The following is a 12,423-nucleotide window of genomic DNA, read 5'->3' on the forward strand; positions in this document are numbered from 1 at the left end:
CCAGCTGCACCCTCCCTGGCCCTGAGGCCAAAGCAGCGGGGACGTGAGGGCTCAGAGGGGACGTGACCGGGACAGCAGAACCCGGGATGGGAGCTTCCTGCTTCTCTGGTCAACTGTGGTCCTAGAAGGCCGTCATCAGGGACTGAAGGCGGGTGGGGCTGGGGTACGTCGTGGGGCCCAGGGTCGCTTCCCTGCAGGTGGCATCCCCCCTCCTTCCCACCCACGCTGGAGGCGGAAACCCGGGGTGGGGGGGCGGGCCCAACCTCAAGCGCAGCCAATCAGCTCAGCAGCCCCCACTGGTCAGAAGACGCTTCTCTACGGTCCACCCTAAGGCAGGCTCCGGTCGCCAGTTCTGTGCGGCCAGCCCGCCCAGCCTCCAGTGAGGCCACCCTCCAGCTGCACCCAAGGGATCCTCTTACTCCAGCTCGCCGTTCCTGGGGCCCCTCTCACTTCGGGCGACAGCCAAGCTTCTAAAATGGGCCCCAAGATTCCTGACACCCCCCCCCCTTTATTCGATCGAATGCTACTCTGGGGGTTGTCATGTCGGGATTTGGCAGGTGGGATTAAAGTCCCAAAGCAGCTGCACTTAAAATACAGAGCTTGTCTAAGGGAGGCCGACCTAACCACGGGAGCCCTTCACAAAGCAGAGTTTTGTCCCACCGGTGGCCAAAGGGGAAGTCAGAGAGACACGGCGGCCTTGGAGAAAGCGAGCATCCTTGCCGTGAACTGCCCACGGAGAGGAGCACGTCTCGAAGCTCCAAGCGGCACCCACCCCCCCACTCCCAACTACCGGAATTCAGTGACCTTGGTCCAACAGCCACAAAGAAATACGGTCTGCCAACAACTGGAGAGCTTGAGACGGAACCTTAAACGTCGGGAGAGAACAATAGGCCCAGACACCTTCATTTCAGCTGGTGAGACCCTGAACGGCGAACTCAGTCAGGCCAGGCGTCGATTCCCGATTTACACATACCCGTCGGCGAAGAAATGGATGTTGTTGAGTCTGCTAAGTTTGTGCTGATGTGTGACACGGCAAAGGGCAATAACACACTCTACCTGGAGCACCCCTCTGTCTCCCCCCCCCCCCCCCCACCACAGGCTCTGCCCTCCTTCACAGACGCAGATTAAGCCTTCATTTCCAAACCTGACATCCCTTCAACCTTCAGGAGGACCCAAGTAAAAGGCCCCTTGGGCCGTGAATTTTCCCCGGGGTCCACCTCAGGGCAGAAGTATCCCTCCGGGGCCACATCATCTGACCTTGCCGGCCCCCTCCCATGCCCTGTACCCGATGTTATAGCCGCCTTCGGCAAATGCATATTCTCAGGACACAGTGCACGCATTCCCGAACTCCCGGGCCTTTGCACATGCTGTTCTTTCTGCCTGGAACGTTCTTACCCTGCCCCCTGAGTCCAAACGCGTCAGCATCCTTATCCCCTCTTCACGGCAGCCTTCCTGAAGGACCGAAAGTCACTACCACCCCTGGGGCTCCGTCATATTTTGTACCTGTTTCGACTCTAGGACGACCTGTCTGTCTACCTCCTGCACGAAGTTCCTCAAGTGCAAGCGGCCTTGTTTCGTCCCTCTTTCTGGGCTGGACCTGCTGTTTGGCACCCTCAGTAGCTGCATGAGTGAAGGACCCTTGCCCCACGCGACCAGCTCCCCCCGCCCCCAAGATGCATACTCGGTTCCCGGGGCCTGGGTCAGGATTGGACAGTGTAGCATCCCACACCCCTCGTGTTTGGGCTCTGGATCGGATTCTAAGAGGCCTCCCCTTGTCTGGCCTAATGGGGAACAAAAACAGCTTCCATCGAGCTGCAGGGAAGGATGTGGCAGGGGAGAGCCCACGTGGGTCGGGGAACCCACGGTCCACTGTTGGGAGACGGGCCCTGTGGTTGGCCCACTGCACCTCCCTCGCCGCCAGGCCTGCTTGCCTGAGGTCCACGGGCCCCGGTGACGTCCTCGGCCAAATCCTCTGGGCATCGGGACCAGACAAGAACAGCCAGTCAATAAGCATCTAACTCGGGGGAAGCTGGGCCCGCAGAGGGGGCCTGGCCGGTGAGGTCCCGGCTGTGCTGAGGAGGAAGGCCTCAAGATGAGCAGCGGTCTGGGGGTTGCTGAAGCTGGCCTCCATCCGCTTTGGCAGGAGAAGCTGCCATGGATCCCCCCCTGACGGCACCACGACCCCTTGGAGTTGACTCCTGCACGGCCCGGGGTCTCGGGGACCGGTCACCGGCCTGTAGATGTAGCTTGGCGAACTCGGGGGTCTGACCGCCCGAGCTTTGCCAACTATTGATGGACAGACCAGGGCAAATCATTTAATTTCTCTGGGCCTCAGCTGACCCGGCAGTAAATGAGGAGTTCGTGGTGATAACGCGCGGAGGATGAAACGAAACAACGCACGAGAAGGTTCGGCGCCCGCCTGGCGTATGGAAAATTGCCGAACAAATATCGGCGATGATGGTGGTTGGTGACGACGATGACGGTAGGGATGATTCTTCCGTCCGCTGCCTCTACATTCAGGCACATCCCAGCCCGGCCCTAGCAATAGGTTCAGAAGGGAGTTCCCTAACACCCGAGAAGAGGGACTTACGAGGGTTCCGAGAGGCAGAAGGTGGGGCGAGGGGTGGCAGAGGGAACTTCCTGCTCCCCTAATGTGTTGCCTATATTTCCCAGACGTCTCGCACTGAGGAGGGCCCTGTGACTGGGGCCGGTCAACGAGCAGAAGCCATGCATGCGACTTCTGGGCTAAAGCATTTGAAAGCCGATTCTCAACCTTCTACGTGTCCCTTCTGTGGTCACGGAGCCACGTGGTGAGACTGTGGAGGCTGTCGGCCTCACCAAGTCAGTGCAAGGGGCCCCCTGAGGGCCCCTTCATCTGCACGGGACTCTTCATGGGTGACGCATGGGCTTCTGTGGGGTTCGGGCAAGGTTACTTTGCGGCATAACCTAGGCCATCCTGGTCAGCACGGGATGGCTGAGCTATTTGATGGTGTGTTATTCAACCTCCAGGCTTTGGTTAGCCCAGACTTGGAGTTTAAAATAGCATTTCAATAACCTCGGCCTCCTCCCGCTCCCCCATCAGCCAGGGGAAGAAGGAGACAGCGGCCCATGGCTTTCGAACCCATGAGATGAGGAGGCTATTTCTTTTTTTTTTTTTTAACGTTTATTTATTTTTTTTGAGACAGAGAGAGACAGAGCATGAACGGGGGAGGGGCAGAGAGAGAGGGAGACACAGAATCTGAAACAGGCTCCAGGCTCTGAGCCATCAGCCCGGAGCCCAACGCGGGGCTCGAACTCATGGACCGCGAGATTGTGACCTGAGCCGAAGTCGGACGCTTAACCAACTGAGCCACCCAGGCGCCCCGAGGAGGCTATTTCTTTAAAGAAATTTGTTTTCAATGTTTCTCTGTTTTTGAGAGAGACAGAGTGTGAGCAGGGGAGGGACAGAGAGAGACACACACACACAAAATCCAAAGCAGGCTCCAGGCTCGGAACTGTCAGGACAGAGCCTGACGTGGGGCTCGAACTCCTAGACTGTGAGATCATGGCCTGAGCCGACGTCAGACGCTTAACCAACTGAGCCCCCCGGGCGCCCCGGGAGGCTATTTCTAAGTATAGTGACGCATTGAAAGAACGCTTTCATAGGCAGGCTCTGTTAAAGAGGAGGCAAAGCCATCTGTCTTAGATGGGAGCTTGTCTACTGCCAGGTTCCCAGGGCAGATGCCAGCATGGCAGGACCAGGATGCTACAGAAGGAAGGGGTAGAGGGGAAAAGGGACAAAAAGCAGAGGGAGCAAAAGCAGCCTGACCCCCATCCCAGGAGGCTTGTGGATTTCCCTTCCCAGGGCAGGGAGAGCAGCGAGGGCTTTATGCCATCTCGGGCGTTGGGTAAGTTTCATAAGCAGCTTGTGGGGGAGGCTGTGATGCCTCTACTCTCCCCCTTCATCCAGTTTTGAGGGCGGTTTTGAGAACTTACACCGGGGGAGCCCCATGCTCTCTTCTAAAGAGCATGACCTACCTTTAGAGTCCAAGCAGAAGAGAAGAAGGAAATGCAAACCCCAGCCGGCACTCTGCTACAGCAAGTCCCCTTACTGGGGAGCACTCAGGACCTGGTCCTGGCCAGGGCCCTGCCCGAGGTGGCCCAGGAGGGCAGCTCTCCATCACGGCCACCAGCCAAGCGCGGCTCGTTCACTTCAGAACCTTAACAACAAACACACAAACCCTTCTAAAGCCATGGGCCCCTGTCTCCCTCCTCCCCTGGCTGATGGGGGAGCGGGAGGAGGCCGAGGTTATTGAAATGCTATTTTAAACTCCAAGTCAGTGTTAACCAAAACCTTGAGGCTGATTAAACACGACCTTTGGGCTACGGGGCTCCAGCTCAAAAGGCAAACAGCTTCCACCCTCTCAACAGCTCCAGGCTTGTTTATTGGTTTGAAAGCCCTTAAGGGGCCCGCCAACCAGAGGGGTGAGCAGGGGAAACTTTAATATCTAAAGGGAGAGATCAAAAGCAGTTGACATTTCTGGCAGAGAGCAAGCACGTATGTATCTTTATATGTATAATGTTATAGCTGAGCAGAAGGAAAAAGGCATTTCTTCTCTGGGTTAAATCAAATCAGGCCACATGTTCTTGATCTTGACTGTGTTGTCTTGTAATCTAACCAAATTTAACTGACACTGAGCATTTCTGCTCTGAACAGTTAACATGGAAATTTGGCCCAAATAACTTTATATACATTCTGAACATGAACTTGGTTCAATCATCAGAGATGAGGGGAAGGGGCCCTCCCCACTCCCCTCCATGGAGCCAAGCAGAGGGGTGGCTGGCGGTAAGCCCCTCCACGTCTCCACGTCTGATCCTGGGGCCCTGGGGTTCTTTCCCAGCCATCCCAAAGAAGGGAGATGATCTTGACCTGGCAAAGGCATCTAACGGGCCGTGAGGTCTAGGAAGGTATCTCTGGGGCTGATCCACATTGAGGTTCCTGGTAACTCTGGTGAGGGCAGCTTTAGCGCGGTGTTGGGTGGGAAGCAGGGTGGCCTCGAACAACGGAAACGACGTCCCTCCTCAAAGCTAGCCCAGCGCCTGGCACAGAGCAGGTGCTCAGTCAGCGTGTGTGGAATAGATTCTGAATAAGCGAGTACGTGATTGACTCAAGCGGCTGGTTACTCAACAGCCATTTCCTCTCCCTCTTCCTTGCTAACCGGTGAGAGGAGACGGATGAAATTGCGCTGCCTTCTGCCCCCTCCCCTCCCCCCATTTACCGTGACAGGTGGATAGTTGTCACCCGAAGTCCTCCCTTTCATTCCACGCTGCGGAAGTGTCCCCGAGAAGGGCCTGCCTTTGCTTCCATCTGGATGTGGCTACATCCCTACTTCTCATCAGTGGGATATTGTTCCCTGTGGGCCAAGATTCCAAGGAGGTGAGTTCTCTGTGCTCTCCCTCCGGATGGCTATGGTGGACAGAGAGGGGGCCCTCGGGGATAACAGAGCTCCAAGACGGAAGGAGCCTGGGTCCCCAAAGCACCATGTAGATAGAGGACACCACCCTGTGACCAGAAACACCAGCATTGGAGTGTGGAGGGGTCTGCAGGTAAATTTCTACTGTGTTAAGCACTAATATTTGGGGGATTATTTGTTATAGACCTGATGCTACCCTGACAAGTACACTTACTTTTTTTCAAATTTTATTTATTTATATTAATTTTTTGAATGCTTATTTATTTTTGAGACAGAGAGAGAGAGAGAGCGCAAGCGGGAGAGTGAGCATGAGCGGGGGAGGGGCCGAGAGAGAGGGAGACACAGAATCTGAAGCAGGCTCGAGGCTCCAAGCCGTCAGCACAGAGCCCAACGCGGGGCTCAAACCCACGAATTGCAAAGAAAAAATTTTTTATTAGTTTTCTTTATTTTCGAGAGGCAGAGAGAGACAGAGCATGTGTGGGGGAGGGGCAGAGAGCGAGGGAGACAGGGAATCGGAAGCAGGCTCCAGGCTCTGAGCGGTCAGCACAGTGCCCGATGCGGGGCTCGAACTCACGAACTGGGAGATCATGACCTGGCCGAAGTCGGACGCTCAACCGACTGAGCCACCCAGGCGCCCCTCCATTCACTTTTCTAAGTTACTCACCTAAATAACTTGTGAGCACGTTGCTTAAACTCTCCGTACCTCAGTTTCTCTTCTGAAGTTGGAGACGTCTGCTGTACCAAACTCCTAAAATGGTTGAGAGAAAGAAGTCCGTAACGTGATCAGCAGGGTTGCCCGTTACATAGAAGTGTTTATTGTCGGTCAACTAATCTCACTACTGTTATTACCATTTTCAAGTTGGAAGCAGGTCAGATGACCCCCGTAAAGTCTCTTGTAGCCTCGAGATGCCATGATTCTCTAGGTGAGTCAGAATGTGCTGTGTCTCCAGTGGAGGAAAAACTACCTGTGAAAGAGGGATAGATAAAGAATGGGGCTTGAACTTCCTTCCTGCCGTATTCTCTGCCTCACGTGGACGAGGGCTCCTGGAGTGCCTTCATTCCTTAAGCTGACGGACTATCGTTTGGAGTGGAGATCCGACATTTTATAATCAATCTTTCCTCCCCGTTTTGCACGATTCATGCTCTGAGACTAGGATGTTTCGTTTTGTTGTGGTTTGTTTTGGTCAAGCATTACTAGTAACTTCTTACACCCCGAGGGCCAGAGGAGAAACACTGGGAACCCTAGAACAGATTCTCCCCTGGCCTTGTAGTGGGGTGATGCCTCCTCTCTGAGCCAAAGGACAGAGAGAGCCCCGATGAGGAGTCGGGAGCACAGCATTCCAGTGGTCCAGTCCTGACTTTTCCCCTTCACAGTTCTTCTAAGCCCTCCGTTTCCTCATCTGCAAAATGGGAACGATAATGTTTCCTACTTAAGAGGATTGTAGCAAGGGGTAAATGAAGTAATGTATGTAAGCTCACTAAAACTGTGGCTGGCAGTCAGGGATGTGTTCAGCTACAATTAGCAAAAAATCCTTCTACAGTGGCTTAAACAGGTAAGAATTTATTTTTATCACACACCCAAATGCCCATGAATAGACAGCCTGAAACAGTAAGTGGCTCAACAGCAACACTGGGGACTCTAACCCTATCCCTCTTTTTGCTCCAGCCATCCTTATCGCCATGACCTTCATCCTCAAGCTCGTAACCTCATAGCCACAATATAGCTGCTGTACCTCCGGACTCACAGCCACATTCCAGGTGAGAGGAAAATGGACGGAAGAAAGGGAAAGAGGTGGCGCATGTATCGGATCAGCAAAAATTTCTTCCCAGAAACCCTCGGCGGTGTCTCGTTGCCCAGAACTGTGTGGCCAACCCTGGTTTCAGAGAAGTATGGGAAAGCCATTTTTTTTTTCCTTCGAGCAAAGCACACTGCTACCCTGAAAACCAATTGGCGTTCAGGCGGTCGGCACAAAAGGAAGAAAGGAGCGGGAGCGGGGGAGCTGGAAATTTCGCTTCCGAGGTGGAGGGTCAAAAAGTATTAGCCACCTCCTGACAATAACCCTTTATTCCCGATGCCCCACATATCAGCTATAGCAAACCAAGAGCCAAGTATTAAATAGTTAGCATTTCACAATGACACATTTGAGAAGCGGCTCACTGTTTTCTGTGCCACAAGCTATTTATAGAGCAGATTTCTAATAAACACGGATTGGCAGCTGGGGGGTGGGGGGAGGTCAGCAGTGCACGGGCACGGCTTTATTGATGCCTTGTCAATCAACGGCTCTTATTTTGTTGTTTAATTTTTTTTAAGTGCGTGTAAGCACTTTCCCTGCTAATAGCGGATTTATTGAACAGCTCCACAACGGGGTTCGTCTCTCCCGTAGACCGTGGCAGCTGATTATCAACTTTGCGGCTTCGGGTCGGAGGGTAAATTAACCCCGTGCCCGTGGCCCCTTCCTGGGGAATTGCAGGGGTCTGGACAAATTCAATAGCGTCCAATAAAACGTCCTACCTTTCCCGCTCCGGGCACCTCGCACCGGGCCTCGGCGTGGCTGTTGAAGCCAAGGGTGTAATTTGACAAATGGAACATCCAGGCACGTGGTCACGTTGGCCATTTTGTTAAGACCCGAGGAGAATTCCGTGATCCGAGAAGGCTGGCCTCTCCCAGAACGCCGGCTTGCCCCTTCCTGAGTGCTCACGCTCCCTGCTCTGATCAAAGAGGTCCCCCTGGCTTAAAACCGCACGTGGCACCCCTACCCTTGAGCCTGCCATTCCGGCCAGGCCCAGCCCACCTCTTCTCTCTCTTCTCACCTCTTCTGTCTCCCATCTCTGCATCTCTCATGCCCAGTGCCGCCGAGTCGTGACTTGGTAACCCTAAACACGTGTGCGATCTTTCCTTCCACACCTCACTTGGCCCCCTCCACCCACTCTCTCCCCTGACCTGCCATTGGCCCCCACGACATTGCCACTCGTCCAGCTTCTGCCCATTCTTCAAGGCCCATCTCCAAATCTTCAGTATTATGATTATTATATTATTTATTTAATTTTAGAGAAAGAGAGAGTGTGTGTGAAGAGGGGGGATGAGCAGAAGGAGAGAGAGAGAGAGAGAGAGAGAGAGGGAAAATCTTAAGCAGGATCCACACCCGATGCTGGGTTCGATCCCATGATCCTGGGATCATCATGACCAGAGCCGAAGTCAGGAGTCAGAGGCTCGACTGACTGGGTCGCCCAGGTGCCCCTCCAAAACTTCATTATTTTTTATTTATTTATTTATTTTTAACATTTATTTATTTTTTGAGACAGAGAGAGACAGAGCATGAAGGGGGGAGGGTCAGAGAGAGAGAGGGAGACACAGAATCTGAAACAGGCTCCAGGCTCCGAGCGGTCAGCACAGAGCCCGACGCGGGGCTCGAACTCACAAACCGCGAGATTGTGACCTGAGCTGAAGTCGGACGCTTAACCGACTGAGCCATGCAGGCGCCCCCAAAACTTCATTATTTAGGGAGCTACCTTTGCTCCTTCTCGATGCATGGGCCCCCGTCCTTATGAAAGGCCGATGCTCAGTGTTGGTATTTCCGGAAGCCCAGACGACAATGACTGTAACGGTGATGATGGTGGTGATGCCGGTGATGGCGACAAGAGGTAGAAACAGCTCTCATTTGCCAAACTCTTACTGTGTGCCAGGCAAGGGGATTTTCCTGCGTGTCTTACCGTTGTAAGAGCTCCACGAAGCAGGTGCTATCATTGTTTCCATTTTATAGACCAGGAAACAGGGACAGAGAGGAGTGAAACGACTTGCCCAACGACTCCTTGCTGGCAAACAGCGGAGACTTGTGCCCTGAGCCGTAAGTCTCGAGGCCCACACGCTTGGCTTCGTGTCTTTGTGTACTTCCCTGTCCCCGGTGCCCGTCACAGCTCAGTGTAGCTACACTCCAGAAAGCAGGAACCCTTGGCTACATCCAGTGGGCTAGCCTCACCCACTCTCAGTTTACAGCATCTGACAAAGGGGAACAAGACGAGAAAGGGTCAGAAAAAGTTCCCAGTTCTGACCCCAGGTCCTGATGGGCAAAGACTTGGCGGGGGGGAGGGAGGGGGTGTTGCGGAATAAAAGCCCTTGGCCGGCACTTTCTGGCAAAATGAATCCCTGGGGGGCTGGTGGCATGGTTCTCAAAGCTTAAAAGCCCCAGACCAGAGATCTTTTGGAAGAGAGATGGTCAACGGGTTCTTTTAAACAATAGCTATGGGCGTGGGGTTTACAAGACAGATTCTCAGAATAAAAGGCCTGGCAGAGAACCTGCGCCTCTCATTCGTACACGTCACCAGCCCCTTCCGCTCCAGGAAGTGGTGTAGCCGTGAGCACAGATCGGGGTCCATCGGGGTCCATTGGTCCCTGCTGTTCTCCCTCTGGTCGGCGAGGAGATGCCAGCAAAGGTGGAAATACTTAACGAGGCATCATTTTTAATTACCCAGATCTGGAGATTGGCCCTAGAAAAGGATCGTTCATCTCTGCCCTCCGATTAATCCCCCCCCGCACCTCACCACGGAAACCGGGTAGCTGGTTAATGTTACAACGAACAAAGGAGCGGAGAAGCTTGAAGGATCGAAATGTTCTGGGAGGAAGGAGCCAGACCGGCCGGATAGCAAGGAGGAAAGAGAGGACCCGGGGCTCGGGCCCTGTCGTCAGCCCCCTCGAGAAGGTCGGCCACGAGCGGGATTTGGGAGAGAGAACAAGGCGATGCAAGGCAGGCGCTGTTCCTTCCGTGGGACAGTGGGCGCCTTGCCTCAGTCCACGGCCCCTCAAGCCCACACATATGCTGTCATGTTAACACAGCACAGAAAAGCCATCGAGTCGGACAAGGACTAGGATGGCAGGCGACCTCCTCTTGGGTCAGGGTTGGACCAAAAGGGTTAGAACAGAGGTGGCGAAGCCGGACATGTCACAAAGGCATAGCGGAAGTCCCTCGCGCCCCGCTCCTGGGGCAGGCCTCACCCTGTTGGTGCACCCCCACCCTTCCTGCTGCTACGATCAGCCTCTCTTTGCCTCAGGGCTTTCTCTGGCCCCTGGATCTCTCCACGCTCCAGCAGCCTGCACCTGAGACTGTACAAACACCCTCCTTCCTCTCCTCGCAGGAGGGAAACTGAGGCATGCCCTGCGCTGACTCTCACAGGGACCGCGGCAGGATTAAACTCTAGCTGCGCACGGTAGTAACTTGGTCGGCTTTCTTCCCCCCCTGCCCCCAGCCCCCCGCATCCCACATCCCCACCCACACGCATCCCAGGCTCACTTCCCCAGTAAACTACTGGCTCTCCCATCCTGGTGTCAGGATCTGCTTTGGGGGGAAGCCGAACTAAGGCAAAGGGAGAGCTGGTGACAAAGGGAGGTGGACGGGGCCCCGGCGGGAGGCAAGCTCAGGCTCCCAGACCGGAGTTTGACAGAGACCCCTGGAGATCTGCATTTCTTACGTGAAATCTCCCGTTTTGTTTGGTAGGGGAAGGATCACAAGATAAAAATAGCAATAGCCCCCTGGTCAACCCAAATGCGTTGAGATTAGCCTGTGGGCCACCTCAGGCCTCGAGCAGGAGACTGAGGCTGGATGGGTGAACCAGCACTTTTCAGGATGTATAAGGTGGGGATGACAGCCGGCTAGTCTCTTACTTCCCGCCAGGGCACTGAGACCTCCGGGCGTGTAATGAATGGCCTAGAAAGGCCAGAGTGACAAAGAGAACTCCCTGTGGCCTTTTCACATGTCACCCGGGAAAAGCACTGTCACCTTCTCCACCTGCACCTTTGGAGACCCCACACCCCTCTGTCTCTGCCCCAGAGGCTCTCCATTGCTCAGGCAAAATTGGGTTCAGTTCCCCAAATCGGGTGGGGGAAAGAATTAGCGATGTCAAGAAATTGGAGGTGAGTGGGTCCTCTTTTAAAGTATGGAAAACGTCTTTAAAACACTGAAATGTTGGGCGCCTGGGTGGCTCGGTCGGTTAAGCATCCGACTTCAGCTCAGGTCATGATCTCACGGCTTGTGAGTTCGAGCCCCACCTCGGGCTCCGTACTGATAGGTCAGAGCCTGGAGTCTGTTTCGGATTCTGTGTCTCCAGCTCTCTCTGCCCCTCCCCTGCTTGGTCTCCCTTTCTCTCTCTCTCTCTCACTCTCATAAAATAAAATAAAATAAAATAAAATAAAATAAAATAAAATAAAATAAAATAAAATAAAATAATAAAATAAAATAAATAAAATAAAATAAATAAAATAAAATAAAATAAAATAAAACGCTGAAATGTCTAATCTACCAGGCACGGCTGTTCCACCAGAGACCTGGGGTTTCTGTGCCATATGTCTCTGTTCTTGAAACCCCAAATCAAAATTGGAAATCAGAGCATTCAAATGTCGCTCTGGTCACAGTAGTTATTCGGCCTCTCCTTACACACCCCCAGCCACAGAGGGCTCACTATCTTCCACATCAATTCATTCCGTGGCTGGACGGCTCATTTATTATTTGTTTCAACTTTTTTTTTTTAAAAGCTTAGTTATTTTGAGAGAGAGAGAGAGCACACGTGTGAGCAGGGGAGGGGCAGGGAGAGGAGACAAGCAGAATCCCAAACAGGCTCCCCCTTGACACGAACCGTGAGGTTATGACCTGAGCCGACATCACGAGTTGGACGCTTAACCGACCGAGCCAGCCCCCATGGATGGCTCTAACTTTTAGGATGTCTATGCTGAAACCCACCCCATTGGCTGAATTCTGCTTTGTGGAGTTGCATCCTTACAATAAAACTCAGTGAGGAGGTCAAGAAGCAGGCTGGGTGAGGCTATCAGAACCTCCAGAGTAGAGAGGGTGCCAGGGGCATAAATGGTTTGAAAACACCCAATTGAAGTTATAATAGTTAAAAAGGAAAGCCGAAACATAAATCCTATTTTCCCAGAAGACGAATAAGAGTACGATGAAGCCTTGGCTGATAGGATACCCAG

General features: G+C 53.5%; 1 long non-coding RNA gene across 1 annotated transcript; it reads left to right on the plus strand.

Moving 5' to 3' along the window:
- Positions 1-263: 263 nt before the first annotated feature.
- LOC132690371 (uncharacterized) lies at positions 264-9,412 on the plus strand. The gene is made up of 3 exons (XR_009615360.3): positions 264-2,482; positions 7,120-7,341; positions 9,215-9,412. It is a non-coding gene; the product is annotated as an uncharacterized LOC132690371 (long non-coding RNA).
- The last annotated feature ends 3,011 nt before the right edge of the window (positions 9,413-12,423 follow it).

Source organism: Panthera onca, chromosome E2 (assembly GCF_046562875.1).
Source record: "Panthera onca isolate mPanOnc1 chromosome E2, mPanOnc1 haplotype 2, whole genome shotgun sequence".
In the NCBI taxonomy this organism is placed as follows: domain Eukaryota; kingdom Metazoa; phylum Chordata; class Mammalia; order Carnivora; family Felidae; genus Panthera; species Panthera onca.